This window comes from Pimephales promelas, chromosome 15, assembly GCF_988280905.1.
Source record: "Pimephales promelas chromosome 15, fPimPro1.hap1.1, whole genome shotgun sequence".
Classification (NCBI taxonomy): Eukaryota; Metazoa; Chordata; class Actinopteri; order Cypriniformes; family Leuciscidae; genus Pimephales; species Pimephales promelas.
The window spans coordinates 3,941,691-3,968,553 of record NC_142783.1 but is presented as its reverse complement, the minus strand read 5'-3'; the positions used below and the strand labels follow the sequence as shown (position 1 = coordinate 3,968,553).

At 38.0% G+C, this 26,863-nt stretch overlaps 1 protein-coding gene across 4 annotated transcripts in view; it reads right to left on the bottom strand.

Annotated features, from left to right (window-relative positions):
• myt1lb (myelin transcription factor 1-like, b) overlaps positions 1-26,657 on the bottom strand; it is a 185,001-nt gene extending 158,344 nt beyond the window's left edge. Inside the window, exons 1-2 of one of the 4 annotated variants that reach the window (XM_039650967.2) lie at positions 26,447-26,657; positions 26,053-26,185 (exon numbers count right to left, since the gene is read on the bottom strand). The gene's annotated coding sequence lies outside the window, so the exon portion shown is untranslated. Of the gene's footprint in view, positions 1-26,052; positions 26,426-26,446 lie in introns of those variants that run through there. The other 3 variants (XM_039650968.2, XM_039650969.2, XM_039650970.2) reach the window with 3 other exon arrangements.
• Positions 26,658-26,863: the final 206 nt, after the last annotated feature.

Below are 26,863 nucleotides of genomic sequence, written 5' to 3'. Positions count from 1 at the left end.
TATACACAGTATTTACCTCAATTACATCAGAAGTAACTGTAATTAAATTACAGATAAATGAAGAGTAATCCCTTACTTTACATTTTCAAGGGAAAAGTAATTAAATTACAGTAACTAATTACACGTGTGCAGAACTTTCCAGTTTCAGTTCTCAATCCGATCAAGTGTTTACAAGTCCTTTCGAATGGTTTAGAAAAGATTTAAACCAACGCTTCCAAATGAAATTCCAGTTGGATTTAGCCAATTCACTCCAATTGATTGGCTATGTGTGACTTTTTTATTCCGACTGTCCTACTACTCCGATTTCTAACAGATTATTAGGGTCCATGTAAACACAGCTATAGTCTCATCTTCAGATGTCATGCCCACGGACTAATGACAGAACGATGCACTCGGCACACAAAATGGGAAACATTTGGGAAGATTCAAAGTTGGCATCTGATTGGCGACACCAAATCCCCTCATGGAAGAAGCAGTTGTGTTTACAACTGGGACAATGAACACTTATCTGGATCAACTAAACATCGGATTTTCAAAAGTATGTGAAGTAAAGAAAGTTAATGGCATAGACTCTTTAAAAGCCACCCAAGATTATTAAAACAGTATAGGGACATCCACTTTACATTTTCCCGCCACTAATCATGACTCTGAACAAGACGAACTATGATTGGTTGCTTTGCAATCCTTGGTCAATGAAAGCTACAATGAACTCTAGATCTTCTGCCCAGTCTGAAGATCTGCTTGCGTGACAAAACTAGGTCAATCATGACTCATCCATCCAACCAACCCATACCAGCAAACCTGTCCTAACCTTGCACACCCATAGCAGCTAAAGTGTTTTTGCAATACAACATGAGCACTTTAAGTATTTTGAACCTAGCAATTATACTTGTTTATGTAAATGCATAGTTAAAAACACCTGTGAAGTATGCGTGACTTTGTTTTTATGTAATGGGATTTTACCAAGAAAATATACATTAGCTGTAACAGAAGCACTCAATCCAGATGTGATGCTCCTTTCTCTCTTTTGGAGTGGTGGAGTAAACTGACTTCCCTGCCCCATCAAAACACCCTCAGCTTGTGTTACATCTCATCTCAGTCACGCTCTGCTACCGTCTCTTTATCAACCCCCTCACACTGTCCTGCAGGCTGAAGGGAGTGTTGCCATGTTATTATTTGTGCCAAGGTTCCTATTATTTTTCTTATCGTTCAGTTAAAAATATCCCTCAGAAGTTCTCGTCTTCCCTGCACTGAGCTCTTCCTGTTTGCCTTCCTTTTTTGTTTCCGCTCAGCATGGGGCTGCAGTAAAAGAGGAAATATCATTCTTGATCCTGTTTTCGTGTCAAAGAGCAGGGTGTATTTCAAGCCGGGGCTTGAAGAAAAAGCCACTGTCAAAGACGCTTTAATTGCTACAGGACAAAAGACGTGCAGCGCGCCGGGGCAGAGAGACAAATGCGCATTGTATTTACGAGTGGGATCTGTCAAATTATGGGTTATATTGAACAAAGCATGACAGAATGGCAATGGTTCATATTTGGCTTCTCCAAAGGACTGCCATTATATGACGTTGTGCGTTTACATTGTTGTTCTTGTGCAAAGAAAAGGTTCTCAGGAAATAGTTCTGCTCAATAGGTGTGCGCACATTAGTTTTTACTCTCGTTACTATGTTGATGAACCTGGATTCATCTGAAAGAGTGATTTAAAGGATTAGTTCACTTTTGCTGATAATTTACTCACCCCCATGTCATCCAAGATGTCCATGTCTTTCTTTCCTCAGTCGAAAAGAAATTTAGGTTTTTGATGAAAACATTCCAGGATTTTTCGCCATATAATGGACTTCAATGGGAACCGGATGGTTCAAGTATCAAAAGACGGTTAAAAACTGTTTCAGATGCAGCTTCAAATGTCTTTAAACGACATCAGACGATGAATAAGGGTCTCATCATGCGAAACGATCGGTTATTTCAAAACTTATTCCAAAAATGTAACTTTTATAAGGACAAATGCTAGCCTTGCTATATTCTGTGAGGTGCGTTTGCAACGTCACGTATTACGTAATTACGTTCAAAAGGTCACGGGCGACGTAGCCGAAAGTACAGAGTCAGTGTTTACAAGTTGAACGCATAGGTTGAACGTGCAAACTAACTCAAACACCGTTTACAAAAAAAGGAATTAAAAGGAAAAACGACGATGTCGGACGATTTTGATTCTGTACTTTCGGCTACGTCGCCCGTGACCTTTTGAACGTAATTACGTATTACGTGACGTTGCAAACGCGCCTCACAGAATAGAGCAAGGCTAGCATTTGTCCTTAGAAAAGTTACATTTTTGGAATAAGTTTTGAAATAACCGATCGTTTCGCATGATAAGACCCTTATTCATCGTCTGGTGTTGTTTAAAGACATTTGAAGCTGCATCTGAAACTGTTATTAACTGTCTTTTGGACCCTGAACCATCCGGTTCCCATTGAAGTCCATTATATGGAGAAAAATCCTGGAATGTTTTCATCAAAAACCTAAATTTCTTTTCGACTGAGGAAAGAAAGACATGGACATCTTGGATGACATGGGGGTGAGTAAATTATCAGCAAAAGTTTTTTCAAAAGTGAACTAATCCTTTAAATAGAATTCGCAAGTAAAAACTCCATTAATTTGCTCTATAGGGAAAAAGATTTTTAACGAAAACTGAGGCTTTTGTTGAAGCCATTATTTCAACTTTTTTTTAAGAACTGTGGAAAAAAACTGGTAAAAAACTACATTACCCATGATGCTGTAAAAAAATTCCACCATTCAGAGAGTCGCTGAGAGCAAAATGCGCAAAATAGAGCAATTGCCATTGGTTCCATTTTAATTTAAAACCTATAGATAGTTGCCTATGCGCAACTCAGTAAAACTGCACAGAGCACCGAAACAGATATTTGGATGACAATTACAAATCTTCCGATGTACAAATATTGAGATTGCAGACGTTTCCTGATGTAATAATTAAGCATGTGCAGGATTCTCGCTGAACGCTGAAGAGAGCCGCCCAATAAACAAAAGCCGTTTCAGAATAAGCCCGGCAGAGAAATACTTTGAGGTCTTGCTTTGTTTCACGGACAAATCCATCCCATGCGTGTGCTATTAAAGATTCAATCTGTGTCGCTCTTTGTTTGTTTGTCTGCCTCTTGTTCGCCTTTCTCCAAGGGTGAAGCTGTTGTCACATTTTGGAAGTGTGTCTCCTCATCAAAAGTGTGATATTAGCATGCTGCTGGCCACTGTGAGATTCCCAACACATGCCCTTTAGCTCGGGCTGGCGGCCCAATATATCGTGCCTTACAGCCCAATGACTCTTCATTGGGAAGGAGTTAATTATCACAGATGCACATCTGTCTTCCTCTTTATTTTCAGTCCAGTATTGCCCTGGCAACCTCCAATTATGAAGCTCTTGAAAAATCAGGGGATACCTTTTGAGCCGGAGCCATGTGATTGTAAACAAGGAGACTGCCATCGGCCACATCATCTGAGAAAAGCACTACTCATGGGAGACTAAACATCATCAGTCTGAGGTTATAATGATACTCTCTCATTTGGAGGGAACAAAACAACATGACTGGTAATGTCAGGGTAATAACACTGATAGGCCTTTAGGAAGTCCCTTAAGGTGATGGTGATTAGTACTAAAGCTAATGCAGTATGATCCATTTGGCTTTTGTTCAAAGCAGTAACACATACTGTAGTCTTTGTCATTGGCTTTCTCTCTGAGGTGCTGTCCAGGGTCCTGAAATGTATGAAAAGCGGATCAAACTGCTGGTTGAATCTTCGAGAATACATCAATGATGTGTTGTCTAACAAGTTATTTCTCAAACTGAAATTGCATTGCATTCGCATGGTTTAAATCAGACGTATCTGACCAGTGTTGTAGTCGAGACCACCTCACTCGAGTCCGAGTCGACACCGAGACCAGAGAGAGTCGAGTCCGAGTCGAGTCCGAGACCAGAGACGGTCGAGTCCGAGTCGAGACCGAGACCAGTGAGGGTTGATTACCTAATTTACTTTTATTTACTTAGAGAAATCCTTTTTTTTTACTGAATTTACTTAAATTTTAAAAAATATGATCAGTTTAGGGTAAAAAGGCCACATAGTAGGTGGCGTTAAAAGTAATTTTATTACAATTTGTCATGCGCAGTTGCACACTAGAAAATCGCCAATCACTGGGCGTGTCAATCAATTTAGTCCACCTCGAGTGGACTCTGGAATAATTCCGAGTCCTAAAAAAAAAAAATGTTCGAGTACGAGTCAATTCCGAGTCCAAATGGACATGAGTCCATGACAAGACCAAGACCATTAAAATATGGTCCCGAGTCCGAGACGAGTCCGAGTCTCGAGTACTACAACACTGTATCTGACCGTTACCAATTTGCGGCAATGAATAAAAAGGTGTCATATCGATCACAAGTTCAGTATGGAGTACCGCAAGGCTCAGTACTAGGACCGTTGATTTTCACCCTGTACATGCTACATTTAATGACAAGAGATGTCTTTAAAAGGCAGTAACTACACATTTGGTCAAAAATGAGTTAAGACTTGTAATGGGCTTTGTGACATGTGTTCTGTCTTGTGAAAAAATATCTGGGTTAAATTATGTCCCGTTTCAGAGATGCATTACCACATAATCTACCCATAACTAGGGTTGTGCAAAAATTAATTGCGATTAATCGCTTCCAAAATAAAAGTCTGTGTTTACATAATATATTTGTGTGTGCTGTATATAATTATTTTGTATATATAAATACACACACATGCATGTATTTAAGAAAATGTCTTATTCATATATAAAATATTTTATATAAAATAAAAAGAATTAAAATATTTTATATTTTATATTATATTTATATAATATAGATTATGTATTTTTATATATATATATATATACAGAAATTAAGCACAAATAATTCTTAAATATATACATGCATGCATAGGTATTTATATATACAAAATAATTGTATACAGCCCACACAAACATATTATGTAAACACAGACTTTTATTTTGGATGTGATGAAGCGCAATTAATTTTTGCACAGCCCTTCCCATAACATGTTTGACTGGCTAGTATAAAAACTTTAAAGGCCTTTTTCTCTGTTTCTTTGTTTGCATAGTTACTGTCATGCAGGGTTGAGTGACTGACAATCAGTATTTGGAACATATGATTTAAAAAATATATATATATACATTACTAAACAACGCTAAGATTGACACTTTTTGTAATTTAAGACTATTTTGAGTTTTGATTTCATGAAGTGTGTACAGCTGTAGGCGCCACTGAAACAACAGGACAATAACTTATCAATATTATAATCCTATACTGTAGATATATGGATGGAGGTATGTCCTTTTGTTCCTCTTATACACTGAGATGGCAATCAAGACCTGAGAGGAAGTGCAAGAGAGAGAGAGAGAGAGCGAGCCTTCGAGCTGTCAGTTCATATCTTTCTCAGACAGGAACACTGTGTGACAGGTGTTGCCCAGCAGTCACGCAACTAGAGCCGCACACCATCCTGCAGTTTGACTGACGGCCAGAGCCAGCCAACACCAGCAGCTCTGGGGGCGGAGCCACAACAAACCTCACCCCGTCACAGCGGGAGCAGCCAGCCATGTTAACGCATCTGTGCATGAGAGAGAATACACGACATGCCTCCGCCCTCCAGGAGCCATCCTTCATGCCTACGACACATGAAACACAAGCTCTCAGTCTGAAAACAACAACATGATAGATTTTGTTATTTTTAGTTTAAAAGACAATTAATATTCAGTAATATCGGATGAGAACCAGCTGGATGATAACACCATTGTCTTTCTTAGAGCTGCTTATGGCTCAAATTGAATTAATTTCTTCATTGATTCATTTTACAACATTATCACTGTTATTTTCCTGTTCATTAATGTGAAGCTGCCTTAAAATAATCTGTATATAAGCGCTATATAAATAAATGTGTTTAAAATATTACGTATGATTATTAGTGATGTTTACCAAGGAAGCACTTAGCAAACTTACTATTGGTTGTACTTAGGATTAGTGATTTAAAAAAATGCCTAACGCTATTTTTATAATAGTTTCTTGGATGTTTTTGGTTGAGCAATGTTCCAACGGTGCTGATATAACACTTCAACAGCACTGGGATTTCTAATGTTTGCAGGGGAATTTATAGCCTTTCATCAGTACAGGAACCACATCAAATAGGGTTCCCATATTTTTTTTAATACTAAGGATAAGTATTTAGTTAAGTCATGAAACTCTAGATAGAGCAGGCTGATGTGGGTCTGCAAGCAATCACATAATTAACTACACGGCAGAAGCTGATTCAGCAGCCAATGAGATTGCTTTCTCAACATTTAAAGGAAACATCTTATTCCATTTTTCATAAGTTGTAATATAAGTCTCTGGTGTCCCCAGAATGTGTCTGAAGTTTTAGCTGAAAATACCCCACAAATGCCCCAATGTCAAGCAGCCGATTGTCAGTGATAGTGTTCAGCGTTACATGTTCGAACTGTACTTGGACACTGATGGGGAGACTCTTAGAATGCAACAGGACGTTTCTGAATGGTTAGTTGATGAATTTATTTAGTTGTTGTGGAGTTTAACCATGGGGTCTTCAGTGGAGACGCTTGGTACATTGAATAACAGAACAGCGAGGAAACAGTATGGTCACCAGTCATGGGTTTACGTAAGAGTAGGAATCTGGAAGCGCTCGATTGGAGAGACTGTTTATGATTTATAGGGGTTAAACACCGAGTGGATGGATTTTTACCATTATATGCTGGTTGTTTACACACATCTGTGTTCAATTTTGCATAATAGGTCCTCTTTAAATAATCTGGATCTGTTTTTGCTGGTTGCTGGAGAGTTGCTGGTCCACCTGTCTAGATCTACGAAGGGATTTATGAAGCAAGAAATCGTACATGCCCACAGCGGCAGCGTAGATGATCCAGTCCGCCAAGACAAAACACATTAACACGGCTATATCCATAAACATGCTGAAACTCTTCAGGAGTCATGATTACAATAGATCTAGGTTATCTTTACAGGTTAGGATTTAGCATTGAGCTTTGTATTAGTAGAAAACCTGTGGTATTTTCGAACATGCTTTCCACCCTCATATGCCCCTGAGACGAGAGATTTATGTATTTTCTGTCTGGAAAAAAAATTTCATTGTCATTTTTTGTCCAGAGGCTAAAGACTACAGTCAGTAGTAGGGTCTGTCCCGCATGTTCTCAACCCGCCCATAGAGGGTGATCTCACTCACAGAATGAACACATAGGCTACGTTCACACTGCAGGCTGAAACGACCTAATTCCGTTTTTTTTTTTTGCCCCTATACGACCTGTATCTGATTTTTTCACGACAGTCTGAACGACACAAATCCAATCTTTTCAAATGCGACCCAGGCCACTTGGGTATGTGGTCCAAATCCGATATGTATCCAATCTTTTGAAATGCGACTTCAATCTTAAAGGGTTAGTTCACCCAAAAATGAAAATGAAGTCATTAATTACTCACCCCCATGCTGTACCAACCCCGTAAGACCTTCGTTCGTCTTCGGAACACAAATGAAGATATTTTTGATTAAATCTGAGAGCTGTATAACTACCACATTGGCTCCTAAGGGACTGCCTCTTGACGGCCCAGAAAGTCAATGAAGAAAATGTTTAAATATCCCAAGTGACTACCGTGGCTCAACTATATGTTTATCAAGTGACGCGAATACTTTTTGTGCGAAGAAACAAACAAAAATAACGAGTTTATTCGACTATTTTTTTCTTTCTTTGTCGGCCAGAACGAGACTTCCTTATAGATTTCCACGACGCATGCGCGAGAATTGCGATCTGAAGTGGTGTAAGCTGGTGTACGCAGATCGCAAATCTCGCGCATGCGTCGTGGAAATCTATAAGGAAGTCTCGTTCTGGCCTAGAAGGAAGAAAAAAATAGTCGAATAAACTCGTTATTTTTGTTTGTTTTTTCGCACAAAAAGTATTCGCGTCGCTTGATAAACATATAGTTGAGCCACGGTAGTCACTTGGGATATTTAAACATTTTCTTCATTGACTTTCTGGGCCGTCAAGAGGCAGTCCCTTAGGAGCCAATGTGGTAGTTATACAGCTCTCAAATTTAATCAAAAATATCTTCATTTGTGTTCGGAAGACGAACGAAGGTCTTACGGGGTTGGTACAGCATGGGGGTGAGTAATTAATGACTTAATTTTCATTTTTGGGTGAACTAACCCTTTAACAGCCAGGTCACATATATCTAACCCGCACGTCATTGCACGCACCTGTAACTAGCCAATACTTCAACGCGTTTCTGCACTGTTACTCCAATGGGCCGCTGCAGACGTGTCTCTTCCCCAGTGTTGTGCATGAATGCGTTCATATTTTGGGAGAACCTGACAGTTCACGTTCGCCCAAAATAAACGTACTGTATTACTGCCTGATGAACATTACTGTGAACACGTTCATTCTGGTGTCTGTGAACGTGCGCTCTCTGTCAGTTTAACTTCGCACAGTAGAGTGATAGATTTCTAAAGAGCGAAAACCTGGCTAAAACACATGTAAACATGCCTTAAAATGTAGCGAAAAAACACCCAATCTGGCAACACCAGCCACCAGTGTCGCACCGCGGCCGCCGGCGACAAAAGCAAGGAGCGCTGAGGACACGTACTATCAATTAAACGGGTTTTATGACGAGGTCGGTGAGGATCGGAAAAATCTTACATTTATGTGCAAACTTTGCCCGTCGATAAAATAATTGTTGTCTGTGTTTGTATATGGGCTGTGGCAATAATAAAAATAAAACAAAAGCTCGCAACATATGGAAAAAAGAACTATTCCGCAAACAACAAGTGACGTCGTTGACCGTTGATTACTCTTCTGCGCATGCGGGTCACTTCTGGGTCATTTCACGTTCACACAGGAGATCACAAAAGGTCGCATTTAATTGGAAATGTGAACGGCCTTGCAAAAAAATCGAATTTTTAAAAAAATCGGAATTGAGCATTAAGCCCTGCAGTGTGAACGTAGCCATAGTGTTCAGAGTCTTGCAGTAATAGCGACTGTAGAACGCAAAAGCCGAATCCCGGACATTTTGGGCGATCTCGAAACACATTTTCGAGCAGATTCATCACGGAGACTCACTAGTAGTTTAGACTTGTTTAACGACTGCGCTCTGTAGGTGTGGCCATGACATTCAAAGAGACAAATCCAGACCAGAAGACCAAAAAGGTTTATTTTCTCTTATTTTCCATTTTCTTTTCTTTTCTGGTTCCTACAGTAAGCAACCACCAAGTATACAAAACAAATACCCAGGCTTCCTTCGTAGCCCACAAAAACTCATATTTTAGATGATGAAAAAAAGTGTTTCAGTCAGCCGCTCACACAATTACCCTGCATGCTCAGCAGCTGGGTGATGGGTTGCCTCGCACGGATGTGGATTAGTGGTTAGCGAGCTTGTGAATGTCAGAGATTTGGAAATGCAATCCCCTGTTGTCGCCGCTTCTATAGGACTATGGAGTCTCAAGCACGTTCACGTTCGCTCAGATTATTTAGCCCACAACAGCCGGCGTCTCTCGCACACATCCTGAGAGGCAGATGTATCCAGAGAGGGCATGCCAGGCATGACAGATTCCAGTGCCCTTCACGCTTAAAACAAACCCTTCAGCCATAAACCAGTGAGCCGAACAACAACGCCACCAACAACAACACTAAAGTGCTAATGTACAGATATAACCACAATCAGAACCACATATCGAATAAAACCTATGCCGACGGGACTAATGTTCACTGAGCTTAGGCATATTTGTGTTTAAAAGACTTTATGCTAGTAATCCTATTCATTTCTTTTACAAAACATTAGTAAAAATGTTATAACCTACTCATGGGTGACATATTCCAATTAAAAAGCCATCTGGAGTACCTGCAATTGTTATAATTCCCATTTATTTTGTTCTTCACATACGCCGAAAAAAGTTAAACAAATATGTCAAATAGTTATAGTTTGTAATTGATATCAGTCTAATGAAAAATTTTGGTTTTATCTTAAGTGAAAATAAATTTTTTTTGTTCATGGTATGTTGTAAAAAGCCTTTTTTACCTATATTCATTTATATTTTGGCTTATGTCAAAAAAAATATATTGATTAAGTATCTGATCTTTATAATAAACCAATTTTTCACTTTGGATGAATATTTTTGACTGGAAAGAGGAATGTTTTTCATCACTATTAAATAAAAATTGAAGGATTGAGCCAAGCCTTAAATATAATTTGCGAAAAACAAATATATCTGGGTCTAAAAAAGTTGCTGGCATCCCATTTGATGTATATATATATATATATATATATATATATATATATATATATATATATATATATATATATATATATAAATCTAATCAGTGGTGGAGGAAGTACTGAATCTCAGTACTTAAGTAAAAGTACAAATACCCAGATAAATATTTACTTTAGTAAAAGTAGAAGTAACACAATGACAACCATACTTAAGTAAAAAGTACTTTATTTTAAATGTACTTTAAGTATTAAAAGTAAAACTTGCATTACAATTTATTATCTTAATGTCTATTTTCTAATGATTAATAAAACATTTAATTCTAACTCATTCAACCTAATAGCCTACTCCTATAATGATGTTCAATAATGATGGAAAACAATGTCACCATTTCTGAAACAAGCTTGCAATTAGACAATATCATGCTTATCCTTACTATTGGCAGTAAACGCGATTCATTTATGGTGTAATTCTGAACCTCTTGGCTTGCCACAATCCTAACCAAACCAAACATATATTACACACGGTGTGTTTCCTATGCACGTAAAAACAAATTTTCGCGTATGAGTTGCATGATAAACACACTGCGTGTGAGACGCATTTAGTGTGACTGGGTTGATATACTGTATCTATGGCAACCAAACGTCACTGGTGAGACAAACGTGCAACGAACGGACGGTCAGATTACGTTTTGGCAGGGGAAAAACTGATCAGGAAATGTAACGAAAATGTAACAGAAGTTGTAGAAATGTAGTGGAGTAGAAAGTATAATAATTGCTGCAAAATGTAACGAAGTAAAAGTAAAAAGTATGCACTATTTATTCTACTTAAGTAAAGTAAAGATACGTGAAAAATGTACTTAAGTAAAGTAACGAAGTATTTGTACTTCGTTACATTCCACCACTGAATCTAATAGGATGCCAGCAACAACTTTTTTAGACCCAGATATGTTCGTTTTCATCGGTGCTCATAAAAAGAAAGTAATCAACTGAGATGCGTTAAAGAATTTAATTCACCGGATTACCCTAAAATAGCCATTAATACATGGATATACAGTCAGTAAGTTTGAAGCAGCACAACTGCTTTATGCATTGATAATCTGAAACGTGTCTTGAGCATCAAATCCTCATATTAGAGTGATTTCTGAAGATAATGTGACACTGAAGACTGGAGTAATGATGCTGAAAATTCAGTTTTGATCACAGGAATAAATTGCATTTTAAAAAATAAAGCCGCCTCGGTGAGTAAAATAGACATTAAATAATAATACCGAAACCTAAGTAGTATAAGTAATAGTGTATATTTTTAGCTAGTTTGGATGATGCAGAATATGGATGTCCAAAAACCTTCATAATGTAGAGATATTTACTTACAGTACTGAATGAATTACATACTGTAAGTTTGTGTGATAGAGTTCAATATAAACAAAATAATCTGGAAAAGCTATGAAATCCACAGAAACATCCTCTAAAACGAGGTGAAAACATCATGATAGCGTGTTGCATAAACACAGAACATAGATGACTGTTTAACATTTTACACTTTGCTTTCTACAAAGAGACTCAACAAAAAGCTACAGTATCTGCTAGTCACTCCCTTAAACAGTGCTGTTGGGTTTCACACGCATAGTGTCAAGAATTGCTTGAGCATTGCTTGCATAAGCATTGCTTAGATTATCCACCCCCCAAAAAATGAGCGTTTGCCGAAAAAGCCTGCCAACCTCACAGCACTTTGAGAAAATGTGGCACCACAACAGTCTGAAAACTCTCTGACGCAATTATCCGCTTGCTTGTGTTACTCTCAGTGTACACTGCACTGCTTCTCAGTGCCTCGGCTGGCCAAACCGACCATCAGCCTGTTATGCAAGATGGAAATGCTTGCACCACTTTTCTCTATGAGCTATTTCAGAGCTCCACACAGCAAGTGTTGGGCAGGGCTGGGGAAAATAGGTCAGAGCGAGACTCGGGCAGCACCTTCCTCAGCTTCCAAACAGACCATGCATGCAGTGTTATCTGTGTTTCCTGATGCCCCGTGCATGGATTTATTTACAGTAGGGGTGTAACGGTACACAAAAATCACGGTTCGGTACGTACCTCGGTTTTAAAGTCACGGTTCGGTGCGTTTTCGACACGGCAGAAAGAAAGAAATGGCAGAGAAATTTCCCATTTGTTAAAAGAAAAAATTTTTTTAAATAAGTTTGAGTTCTTCTACATCTTGAAACTTTCAGCTTTATAAATGGGAGTCATCTTTGAAGGATGAACAAATAATGTTTTGGTGATCACATTAAAAATACACATTTAAATATATATTTATATTTGCAACATCGGAACTGCAAGCAATATTGAACTATATGACATATTCATGCACAAATCACTAAAAGGCTGAAATTGGGTGTACATTTGTCAGGCCGCCAAGGGCACACCCTTCAACGAAAACTCAAGATATTCGCAATTTAACGTCGCAAAGGCCTTAAGATTACACTCACCAAATTTGAAGAGGATCAGATCAAAACTGTAGGAGGAGTTTGTTAAAGTACAACATCAGGAAATTACGAAAAATGCACAAAATCTATGAGGAAGTTCAAGCTGACTTCCTGTTGTGTTTAGGGCTATGTTCCAAGAGACTTTTTTGTAGGTATTGTGTCATTACATATATGTACCAAATTTCATACCTATTTGTGCAACGTAGAGCCGGGGCAAAATGTGGCGGCAATAATTTACAGAATTTGCCCCACCCAATTTTGAAAACCATATCACACTTAAATTTTCACCACTTCTGAAGCGTGCGCAAAGTTTCATGAGTTTTGCCTCGAACCGAAACGGTTCAATGCGAATGTACCGTTACACCCCAAATTTACAGTAAACGAAACCTAAAAGACCCTACAAATTAATATCTAGAAGCTATAGCAGCATTGCCAGTTATATACCACCATGTTAGACCAAGAGAATACAGAAAAGTGTGTGAAATTTGGGGAGATTTGTGAGTGTTGTTGGCTTAGTTCTTAGTAAATCCAGGACGAACAATAGGCAGATGTAGCTTTTGGAAGTAGGGCAATTCCAGCATGCACCTGGGGGTCTCATTCACCTCTTCCCAAAAAAACGCTGACAAAGGCACCCCTGGGACACACTTTTGTCTCTTAGTCTTACAATTCTCAGCACATCTTTCTGTGCACTTGCCTTAGTATGTGATTATGGCTTGGGCATGTAAAGTTAAACGGGTTTTGAGAGTGTGATTGTTTCATACTCTTCCACTGAATGGCCACCAGATCTATTTGAATGGCCGATTAGTCTCCCAATCACCAGAGGGCAATAATTATCGTTCGTAAAATACCTTGACTTACAGCGACCAATGTATTATTCAGACACAGGGATGACATATTTGTTCAGTCAATGTTTTTTTTTTTTTTTTTTTTTTTTGTTAAATGCTTGAAATAAGGTCTGTGGTGAACAAAAGCTCAAGATATTTTCATGTTTTATTCTTCTAAATAGATCAGTAAACCCCCTTGTGATTTTTTAACAAATAAAGTCCTGAAAATTGTGTTTGCTAACTAGTGTCTTACATTAAACATTATCACAACAAACTTTCACAGCCTCGTATTTATAATCATAAACTATTATAACTCCAACTTTCAGAGACAATGTTTTTAATTAAATACTGAAAAAGTCGTTTAATGGTCATGACGTTGAAGAATTGTGACTGTGGTTTAGTTTCTCCAACAATCCAAACTCCAGTGGAAAAATCCTGTCGAGTTTTTGTCGAGGGAATCAGGCTGATTATTTCTGTACATATTTATTCATGAGATATACACAATAAATGTTATAATACACACCACTAATGTGCTCAGAGCAACAGCTTTATGTCTTTAAAGTTGCAATGAAAACAATTGCTATCAATCTGTTGTTGGATGTATACTGCATTTATGTTGTTAAATTAAATGTTGATTTTAACCAACGTTTAAGTCGTTCTCATGACTGTTTCCAAGGCATCACTGTTAAATCATGCACATTCATTTACCGTACTATAAAACAATATTATCAAACCCAACATAATTACATAACCACAGTGAATAGCTATACAAGGCAAATTAAGTTTAAGCTTAAAGCAGCACTTTGCAGGATTTCCACACCCAACATTCAACCCGAAAATAGTCATATAACCATTGCAATAACGTGGAAGCTATTCAGTTAAGGTAAAAAAAAAACTGCATAGAGCTACTCTAAATGACTGCAGAAATTATAGTGGGCTATTTATTAGTACATTATAGAAAATTTGGGGAAATAAATGTTATTAATAATTCATATTAAATCAACATTTCAGGTTTGAACCAAACCAAGTATCAATTTGCGGTGTTTCCCGAAAGCATCGTTATCTATGGTCGTAATTTTTGTCACTATCAGCAGTTCAACAAGTCTGTTTCCTGAAACCATCGTTGCAACGAACATTCAAAAATAGCATCGCAAACTTGTGTGTTTGGAACGACAGATCTCGACCTGTGGTTAGAAGAAAAGTTTCTAGTTTGCTTGACATGTGGACTCAATAAATCCGTATCTTGACTTCAGTACAATGTATTTGTATGGGGGGGTTTTGAAGAGTGGGGTTGGGGTTTTTGAAGAGTGTGCATGTGTGAACGAGCTCTACTGCGTAAGAACGAGCCTGGAAATAAAGTGAAATAACTGAGATCATAGGCGCCGATACCGTGGGTGCTCCGGGGCTCGAGCACCCACGGAAAATAACGAGCACCCACCCACGTGTACCAGACTGCCAGTAATATTCATTTAAAATTAAACATTGCAGTTGGTGCTATTTGAAGCGTCTGACCCGTCTGTCACACTGTGATTTGTTATCTCGCTGTCAGTCGCCTGCTCCATGTCCTGTATCCACCAATCACAGCGTTTCTCGGGTGAAAACGCCTCTTTAGTGTGATTCCGCAGATTCCCGCTTCATTATTACCCATACAGTGACGTGCGTGTGTACGTGCGTTTGATAATTAGAATCAGATTTCAGATGGACAGATTTGTGTGACATTGATTCATAATTTCCCACGAAGCTGATCGCGGTTAGTTAAACTTTTCATCTCCAATCCTGTCTGTAGCCTATTTGTGAAAAGTGGCGCTGTCCTGAGTTAAAAGATAGCCTTACGGCTTTATTATCAAGTAAATAGTGTGTGTTCGTGTCGGCTGATGTCCATTTCCCAAGGTTCTGAAACGCAAGCATTTTTTGACTACTTTTTTTTTTTTTTTTTAAAGGGCGTGCGCCCATGAGCACCCACGGAGGAAAACATAAATCGGCGCCTATGACTGAGATGAATAAGAGATATTCCTCAGAGGCCATGTCTGTAGTTTATAGCAAAACATCTAGCATTGATTCGATCTCAAACGGATTCTTTTAAAGGAGTTACCACCACCTGCGTGACATCATTAACCAACGTGGTTGAACGACCAATACGCGACAGTATGGTTTTGGAAACAGTCGTGACTAGCTAGTTATTTCTTCAATAACGCATCATACTTTGGTAGTGAAGCAGAGAGTTATGTCGTTGTGCGGGAAACACACCCCTGACTGAGAACGTTTGTAAAAGTTAAACTGGCGCCATGTTTATAGCTATGATTGAGAACCAATGTTTGTTACATACATTAACAAGCTTACAATGCATCGGCCAAGCGTTTGCATCTTTAAGTCAGAGTTTCTAGCCAAGCATGCAACCGATAAAGCACAAAGACAGTTCTTGCTGCATGTTCAGTATTCCAATATTGAACGTCTATAAAAAAGGGATCTTCAGTATTGGTCGACGTGTTCTTGTCAGAGCTTTTCTGAAAGTCGAGGCTTAACCTCATGCTTGCATGCGAACAGTACAGCCAGTCCAGTTGCTGATTGTACGAATGTCAAAATGAGAGATCAAGGCATTGTGAAAGCCTCAATAGCTAAGAGTAATCATGCCGGTAGCTAAATGTGTCATTTCAACACACACAAAAAAAAGTTTTTGTACAATGGAAAGAGATGCAATCAACAATAAGTGAGCTTCATTTGTTGGCTGACAGATCTCACCATTTTAGCTTTTCGTTCTCCTGAATAGTGAACGTTGTGTGATGGTTTTTCTCTGACAGCCTCACTTAAAGAACATTAGTCTGTCATAGTGTTTCTATACAAAGCACAGTATTGCTTTTTCCCAAAAGTTGGGTTTTGGGCATTGGTCACTATAGCTGTATCATCCATGTTTATCACATTTGGATCTCTTAATGATTCTTAGTTTTACATAAGCCATTGGCTATCGGTTTATGCTTTGACATTTGAACTTAAAGGGACGTCAGTATTTTGATGAAATAGTGCAAGCAGAAGGACATTTCTCTTACAGTCTCAATCAGTGTTAATGTTCACAGTTACATTGGCCTCAGACTTCAACGTTGTAATGTAAATTGCAGCAATACACATTCAGCACAAGAATGTTGACTGAAATGTAGGGCGAATGAATGATATTAGCCACCTAAGCAGTTAAAACATGTTTTGACAGAGAATAATCATGGGTTATTCAAAACAAATATTTCAATTATAATGTGCGCTGAGTGATTCCATAAATGATCACTTTGTGATTGCAAAATCACTGTGCTTTAGGATTTGTAAAGATAAATAGCTATTGGTAACCACACATTTATGGGATCGGGATCAATTTGGTATGGTTACTAATTGTTAAACCTATTTGTTAACCATTAATCAATGTAACTACATTTCTTTTATTTTCAAAAGAAATTAAAGGACAACTCTGGCGCAAAATGAACCTTTGGTCTAATAAAACATCGGTACCTAGTCGACCGTTCTTTGAGATTTGTTTTTATGATAATCGAATCTAAAGAGTTTATCTCTAAAAACTGTTTAGTGTACAACGCTATATAGGGCATTGAGTAATGGGGGAAAAAATTGCTAGTTTATACCACTAACAAGGCTCAAAATAGCCCCACACTAACACAGTAACATAATGAGGGTCCCTACGTGCAAAACGAAGCATTGAGAACTTTGTAAGTGTAGTAGGCAGGAGCCTTTGGACCAGTCTCGACCAGTCGAACCACGAACGACGAAACAAGTGAGCTGAATTGTATGAACATTGTTTGTGGTTTGACTGGTCGGGACTGTTTTCCAAAGATGGCTTCTGTTTGTATACACAAAGTGGACTGTCTTTATAAAGTATCTTCTTATTAAACGGTCTGTACACTTACACAGTTCTCGATGCTTCGTTTTGCATGTATGGACCCTCATTATGTTACTGTGTTAGTGTGGGGCTATTTTGAGCCTTGTTAGTGGTATAAACTAGCAATTTCTTTTTACTTATTAAATACACTGGCGTTATACGCTAAACAGTTTTTAGAGATAAAACTCTTTACATTTGATTATCATGAAAACAAATCTAGAGAACCAATGTGTTATTAGACCAAATGTTCATTTTGCGCCGGAGTTGTCCTTTAAAAGCATTGTTCCTTAATGATGACAATAACTTCTAATAATCATCTCTGATAATTATAGTTGCTCTGTGTATTTGTTTAAAGTCAAATCCAACCATTTTTGCAAGAATGAAAATCTGCTTCAAATCATGATTGTACTCTTAGCTTCAGCTCTCACACATTCCTCCCCAGCGGCATCACTTGTCTTAATCCATTATCCATTAGACAGAGCAATATTTGGCAAATATTCCAGTCGTGTCACTAGAAGACTTTACATTGATCAAAACCGACAAATCTGATTTAAAGAGCAGCCATAATAAGAGTCCCGCGCCCTCAAAAATATGCTTGATGAATTATGGATGGGTGTTTTGTAATCATTTTTCAATATCGCTGTGCTCTTCTTAGCCCTGTGTGGGGAGGACTATTTTTGCCTCCATAACGTTTCATCCGGAACGCTCCTGTTCATTGGCAGACGTGCACACTGAATGTCATTAATATTCAAAGACAGAGGTTAAAAATCTAGCGGAAAGTCTTGAATTAGCATTTCCAAGGATTTCCAGACTGATTTTCCAATCCTACATCCCCACAGAATGGCATTGGCGGATGGATCACAAACATGAAAATATTAACATCCTTGGGCATTATATCCTAAATAATCTCGTGTCTTAAGAAAGCAGAACTTCCCTGAAAGCTGTCAAAGTGCGTAATGCCAACAGTGACGGAGTTAATGGCTTGACACCCTCATGATGTTAGTGATATTAATGGCACTATGCAGGGTCAAACCCCTGCATTTAAACTGAGACAAAGCCTTATTGGCCAAAGATCTACCTAAGGTTGCATTAACATGCAACCTGTGTTATCCAGATGTTGTCCACATGCACATTGAAAAGACAATCATAATTGCATTTCTGATCTGAATGTCATCCTGTCCGGAGGTATTTGAGAACGCATTGTGAGTGGATCTCAGTGTAATGTACACGCAATCTAGCTGTAATATCTGCAATCACAGGTCGGACAATAAACGACAATATATAAAACTGTTTATTCTTGATACCCTGTGTGTTTCATTTTAATTGTGAACATTATCTGAACGATTTCAATGAAGAGCTACACGCTGTTTAAGTTACTGCATTTGTGAAGCCACAACACGCACAACCTTGAGGCGGATGGGCTACAACAGCAGAAGTCCCCACCGGGTACCACTCATCTCCACTACAAATAGGAAAAAGAGGCTACAATTAGCAAGAGGTCACCAAAATTGGACAGTTGAAGACTGGAAAAATGTTGCCTGGTCTGATGAGTCTCGATTTCTGTTGAGACATTCAGATGGTAGAGTCAGAATTTGGCGTAAACAGAATGAGAACATGGATCCATCATGCCTTGTTCCCACTGTGCAGGCTGGTGGTGTAATGGTGTGGGGGATGTTTTCTAGGCACACTTTTGGCCCCTTAGTGTCAATTGGGCATCGTTTAAATGCCACGGCCTACCTGAGCATTGTTTCTGACCATGTCCATCCCTTTATGGCCACCATGTCCCCATCCTCTGATGGCTACTTCCAGCAGGATAATGCACCATGTCACAAAGCTCCAATCATTTCAAATTGGTTTCTTGAACATGACAATGAGTTGACTGTACTAAAATGGCCGCCACAGTCACCAGATCTCAACCCAATAGAGCATCTTTGGGATGTGGTGGAACAGGAGCTTCATGCCCTGGATGTGCATCCCACAAATCTCCATCAACTGCAAGATGCTATCCTATCAATATGGGCCAACATTTCTAAAGAATGCTTTCAGCACCTTGTTGAATCAATGCCACGGAGAATTAAGGCAGATCTGAAGGCGAAAGGGGGTCAAACACAGTATTAGTTTGGTGTTCCTAATAATCCATTAGGTGACTGTATATATACAGTAGACTATATAAATGCTTGTGTAATCATGAAATGCGTCGGATTATTTTTTTCTTTGTCTCATCACACAATATTAATGTTGGGAAACTTAAATTGGTAGATTAAGTACCCTATTTGTGATCAACTGTATCCACAAGTTTCCGAGGGGCGCTCCTGTAAAAAATAAAGTGGGTGAAACTTCCGGTGACGCGGCGGAAGTAGCATTCCAATGGTATTTTGTGTGTTAGTTAGCGAAGAGGCTAGCTGTTTTTCGGAGAATTATTTTACTATTTAAAGACTCAAATCTTTATGAGAGATGGTGTTACGGAGCTCAGGGGCAACATGTGCTGTTCGCGGTTGTATGTATAACCGGACTAAACTAATTCAGTGGCTATCTATCTATCTATCTATCTATCTATCTATCTATCTATCTATCTATCTATCTATCTATCTATCTATCTATCTAATATTTATCCATCTATCTATCTATCTATCTATCTATCTATCTATCTATCTATCTATCTATCTATCTATCTATCTATCTATCTATCCATCCATCCATCCATCCATAGGTTCTATCTATCTATCTATCTATCTATCTATCTATCTATCTATCTATCTATCTATCTATCTATCTATCTATCTATCTATCTATCTACTATCTATCTATCTATCTATCTATCTATCTATCTATCTATCTATATATCTAATATTTATCCATCTATCTATCTATCTATCTATCTATCTATCTATCTATCTATCTATCTATCTATCTATCTATCTATCTATCTATCTATCTATCCATCAATCCATCCATCGGTTCTATCTATCTATCTATCTATCTATCTATCTATCTATCTATCTATCTATCTATCTATCTATCTATCTATCCATCCATCCATAGGTTCTATCTATCTATCTATCTATCTATCTATCTATCTATCTATCTATCTAATATTTATCCATCTATCTATCTATCTATCTATCTATCTATCTATCTATCTATCTATCTATCTATCTATCTATCTATCTATCTATCTATCTATCTATCTATCTAATCCATCCATCCATCCATAGGTTCTATCTATCTATCTATCTATCTATCTATCTATCTATCTATCTATCTATCTATCTATCTATCTATCTATCTATCTATCCATCCATCCATCCATCCATCCATCCATCCATCCATCCATCCATACGGTCACAGTGATTTTGCCAAGTACAGTAAGCCAGGTGTCAAATATAAATGTACAATATATTAAACAAAAGAAGTGCCTCATGTGTTTTTCTTGATGTTTGGTTTCTAATGTCATTCCAAGTAGATCCATATTGTTTAATGTCATATATATAAACTGTTTAAAAATTCCAAGCTTTAGTTAATTGTCTCACCTCATCGTTCAAGTGAAATCAAACCAAATGACGCCCAGCTCCTGCATTCACAATGCAACTCTCACACAGAAGAGAAAAACATCAGGATGCACTGAAAGCATCGCTGGAGTCCTCAAAGACAGGCAGCGGTAATCCTCCTCCTCCTCTTCCTCTCCCGGAGAGCAGCGATGACTAACCCTACGCCTGCAGAGCACATTACTCACGCAGATCCCCGTGTTTCTGACACGCTGGGACTGTGGTGCCATCAGGTGAGTGAGATGAATGTTGTGTCTGTAGGTGAGCGACGGTATCAGCCACTCGTCGGCTTCACACTCTCGGGTACAGACTCGCTCCGGTCGGGATGGGCTTTTAATTGGCCTCTGTGTTTAGATATAGATCATGCTTTGATATGGATGATGATGGGGATGGCTCTGTGATACGCCACACGTATCAATCATGATCCAAATTACTTATGTGGCCTTCACGCCTAATAAAGATCAGCCATCGGTCCGTCAGCAGAGCCGTAAATACAGTAAATGGTGACGTTATTCAAGTCAAGTCACCTTTATTTATTATATAGCATCGTATACGGATTGTTTCAACGCAGCTTCACAGTAATAAACAGGATTATAACGATCAATAATGCAAACAAAAAAGTGTGAGACAAATTCAAACTCTGCAGTAAAGCAGCAGAAAATGGTGTGTTTATTCAGTTTAGTGTTGATTCAGTTCAGTTCTATAACTGTGAAATTCATTTATTTTGAAATGAGTTCATCACAGTTTGCATCTATCTATAGCCAAAGGTCTCTTCAATATGACGGAAATTAAATAATGATGATCAAATTACATAGTCATACTGGTTTGTCCTCATCTCGTATATGAAAGAAAGACCTGTGATTCAGCAAATACCTGCCAATGCACTCATATTCCAGTAAAGCCAGATGCACATTTATAGTAGTGCTTTATGATTGTTGCTTGTCAGACTGTACGATCATGATCCTCGTTGTAAGTCACTGTAAGTTCTCAGTTATCATTAAAGGATAAGTTCACTTTTGAAAAAACTTTTGCTGATAATTTACTCACCCCCATGTCATCCAAGATGTCCATGTCTTTCTTTCTTCAGTCGAAAAAAAATTAAGGTTTTTGATGAAAACATTCCAGGATTTTTCTCCATATAATCGACTTCAATGGGAACCAAACGGCTCAAGGTCCAAATGAGAGTTTCAGTGCAGCTTCAAAGAGCTTTAAACAACACCAGACAATGAATAAGGCTCTTATCTAGCGAAACGATCGCTCATTTAAAAAAAAAAAAAAATGTTTAAGTTTTATAAGCTCTTTGTGACTCTCCTGTTCGAACTCGTTCAACAAAATGAACAAATCTTTTTTCGAGTCATGACTCGAAGGGTCCTTGATAAGACCCTTATTCATCGCCTGGAATCATTTAAAGCCCTTTGAACGGTTTGCACTGAAACTGTCTTTTGGACCTTGAACCGTTTGGTTCCCATTGAAGTCCATTATATGGAGAAAAATCCTGGAATGTTTTCACCAAAAACCTCAATTTCTTTTCGACTGACGAAAGAAAGACGTGGACATTTTGGATGACATGTGGGTGAGTAAATTATGAGCAAAAGTTTTTTTTTTAAAGAGAACTACTCCTTTAATGTCAGACTCTACAACAGTCAAGATCAATGCAAACGCAAGAAAACTCGTCCGGAGTTTTACATCATCGATCAATGACATTACATGAGAGATCGAAACGGTGGCTACAAAGAATTCTCTAAAGTTCAATTTGGTCATGGCTTCATAGCTGAAGACAATTTGATAATTGTCGTAGGAAAAGTCACACCGCAGGACCGAGAGCGAAATCTTCTGACACTGACAGAAATTTGTCGGAGAAAACATTTTATTGAAACGGTGAACAAATCAAACTAACGATCAAAGACTTCAGATTTTAGTGTATTTGCAAAATTTGTCTCAAACAGCTAAATCGTGACCAAAATTGTACAATGTGTGAACCTGGCGTGCAACATAAAACCCTAATGTACATAACTGATTAGAAAAAAAACGAAACATAATTATGAATAAACATAGTTATTTCATAAATGTGAAGTGTCACGCAGAGAATTGTGGGAATGTCAATTTATGTTTTTTTCACTGTAAATTATTCAATCAATACGTTGTTGTCTTTCACTTTCAAAAACTTTAACGGTATTTTACAGTAAAATTAAAACTATAATGGTAAATTACAGTAAAATTACATTAAATGTACCATTAGATCACAGTTATTTACCGTAAATAGTAAGGAAACTGTCTGGTACCCACTTAACAGTTTTTCACTGTAGCATTTTTACCGTTTAAAATAACGATCATTTTACAGTGTGTGTGAACCCGCCATTAGGGCAAACGCACAAGTAGTACCTTCAATGCCCTGAAGATGGCGATATCACCTCTTTTGTAACAGGAATAAACTGCTGTAGAAAAAGTAGGTGAAATGCAAAATATAATAAGCAATTGCATTACTCATCACAAATGTATTGGAGTAAAGAATACATACTTGTTCAAAAATGTATTCCAGTAGAGAGTAAAAGCTACTAATATCTTTGATACTCGGTACTAACTAGCTAAAAAGTTATAAGTATAGTAACTAAATACATTAACTCAAATACTTTACACCACCGAAGACAAGTCATTGTGAAGTCTTTTTAAAATATGCATCATGTCCTAACAAAAAAAGAGAATAAAACACAATAAAATGCAGTCAGTAAAGCAAGTCTGTTCTGCACACAATGAAAACACCATTTAAACAAAATTGCCTTTTACTTTTGTTCTATGGGGACTTTTTTTAAGTGTTTAAGTGATGATTCATAGTGACCACATCTATCAATGAAAACACCATGAAAGTGGAATAAATGTCGTCCATTCAACAATCTTTGTGGATAGATTAATGTGAGCAATACACTGATATTTAAGTCATTTTGCATTGATGATCTGTCCCTTTTAATATTGCGTGAAACTGAATTGCACAAAGACTTTGAAAACTGAATAGCATCTAAGTGTGAAACGATAAGAGAATAGACATACAGTAGGAGTGAACGTTTCATATTCACGCTGATATCTATTGAACTGCAATTAGCATAATGGGAGTCAGATGAAGACTCTTTCCTCAATTCAATCACAGTTCACACTGTGCAAACATTTGTAGATCATTTATAAATGGAATTAATTAATCATTTTATTTAGAATTTAAACATGATTTCAGATATGTATATCGAAGTACATGCAAAAAAAGTAGCTGTAATTACAGATTAACAGATTTCTCGTTAATTAATAATTCATTTTATTGGAGTCAGAACCACAAATTGAAAATTGTTAATCATAATAGAAGAAATAGAAGTATCTAAACAGAAGTTAGCTGGGTTGTTACATTAAATGCCCTTCACATGTGCAGTTCATTTAACAGTGTCCTTGTTACATGTGTTACATACTTACCATAGTAATAACTATATATTATGCATAATTACATGCAACTAACCCTCAACCAAACCCTAATCCTACCCTAACCCTATAGTAAGTGTAGTTGCTTAAGTTAATATTAATCAGTACTTAAATATATAATTATACTGTAACAATGACACCTTATTTAAGGTTTCCGTGTTACGGTGTAATTTTGCACTAAACAATAATGATAATAATAATGAACTATGTAGTTACTATAGGGTTAGAATTGGGGTTTGGTTTGTGGTTAGTTGCATGTAATTATGCATACTACAGTAACCACATGTAACGTGTAACAAGGACATCGTCAAATAAAGTGTTACCGCAGTTTCTTATTAAATATCAGGAACAACTAATGTGAGTTTGTTGTTGACATATGATTTAGTTAAAGAAACAAAAGTATGAAAGCCACAACTCAAAATATAAAGGCAGGGGTGAGGAACGCTCATGAAACTGATATTTAATGAAGGAAAAATGGCCACTGCATTTAAAATCACTCTCTTCTGAAGGCATATCTGTGCATTCATCATGGACTACAGCTTATCTACAGTCATCTCGAGAAAACAGAAGTTTCCCAGCAGCGCACATTATCTGTACCTCTCTTAACAATGAGGGAGCCTTACAGTAAGTCCAGCCCAGAAGCATATGCCATCTCACAAGCCTTAGCCCACAGAAGCTTCTGGAGAAAAAGCCCAACAGCTCGTGACCTGAGACACACGTTTACTTCTCACTCATCCACATCCACATTTCCATCAAGCACAGATATCCAGCATGAGCAGAGAGACGTCCGGCACACACTCGTGAGGTCCATACAGGACAGATCAACTGCAGTGCATTACGAACAATTACTAGAAATCATCTTCTGAACTGATCTTCACTCTTTCCTTACATTCTGTTACTTCTGCTGCAAGAAAACACACACTTTCTCACTCAATATTTTGGTCTTGTTTACCAGTACAAACATATAAACATTTAAACATATACATGAAAAGCAAAATAACATAAGATATTAAGTCTCGTTTGAAAAAAGTTTATAAAAAATATATATCTGACAGTCCGGTAAGAAAAATAAATGTAAATCAAAGGAAAACCAAAATTATGATCCATACCCGGTTGGCATATGCATATATATATATATATTGAATTTGACAATATATCATTATAATATATTATTTTGCGTCTCAAAAATGTATCTTCTTGACTTAAGAATTGTTAGATATTTGTACTGGAATACAAGACAAAAAATACTGAGTAGTAAAATCATTATAGCTACTGTAAACATCTAAATGATCAAGTTAAAAGCTATTATTTAAATGTTTTATTAATTATGTCTAAATCAACCTGATTACAGTCTGTTAATCTGACAAAGCACGACATGTGTCGCTATCTTTGTTTATAGAATAATTATAGGCTAATTATCTTAAGATCCAGTAGTAGCCTATAATAGCCGATGTCTCCTGGCGATAACAAGTGCGCTGTAAATAAAACCCAGAGCTCAACTCTTCAGTGTGTAAAGCAAGCCAGCCAAAAAGATAAAGCACGAGTGACCCACCAGTGTGGAAACGATGCCTTCGCTCAAACTTTCCAATCGCTCCTGATTATTTTCCCACGATCTTCCCCTCCTCACTTGCTCTCCTGCTCACTCGCGCTGGAAAGTTCCTCTCGCCTCCTGTATGCTAATCATTCTTCACACGATGAAGGACGACGGAGGAAGAGGAGAGACGGAGACAGACAGACGGAAGGAAGGAGAAGGAAGAGAGCAGAGGACGGTTGGAGGCAGGCAGCCCTGGAGCTCAAGAGAGAGAGAGAGAGAGAGAGAGAGAGAGAGAGAGATAGGGGGGGGGGGGGTAGCACCAATGAGGCGGAGCGAAAGGATGAGAGATAGAGAAAGAAAGAGAGAAAAAAGCACCTGTATGTGAGTCAGAGCCGAGATGTGGAGCACTTACCCTCAGCGTGATGCCTTATCCTCAGCGCTCTCTCTCTCTCTGTGTGTGTGTGTGTGTGCACCTCCACCCATCCGCCGAAACAATACAACGCGAGCCTCCTGGTACCAGAACACGCGCGTTTGTGTGTGTGTGAGTGAGTGAGAGAGAGAAATAGATGGGAGGCTGCGCGAATGAGAGCGTTTCGGTTGCGTTTCCCTTCTCTGTCTCATGGACTGAATTGTATCTCTTCCTCGCTGTTGTGTGTGTGTGTGTGTGTGTTGAGCCGAGGACTGTATTCTCGAGCATCACTGCCTCCCATAGGCCTTTCCTCTTTCAAGCTAACACGAATCTGCTCTAAGATAACGGTCATGAAACCGTTATTATTGTTCTTGTATTGTATTGTTTTTTCCGGTTATAGGGTAAAGGAGCATTCCGTTC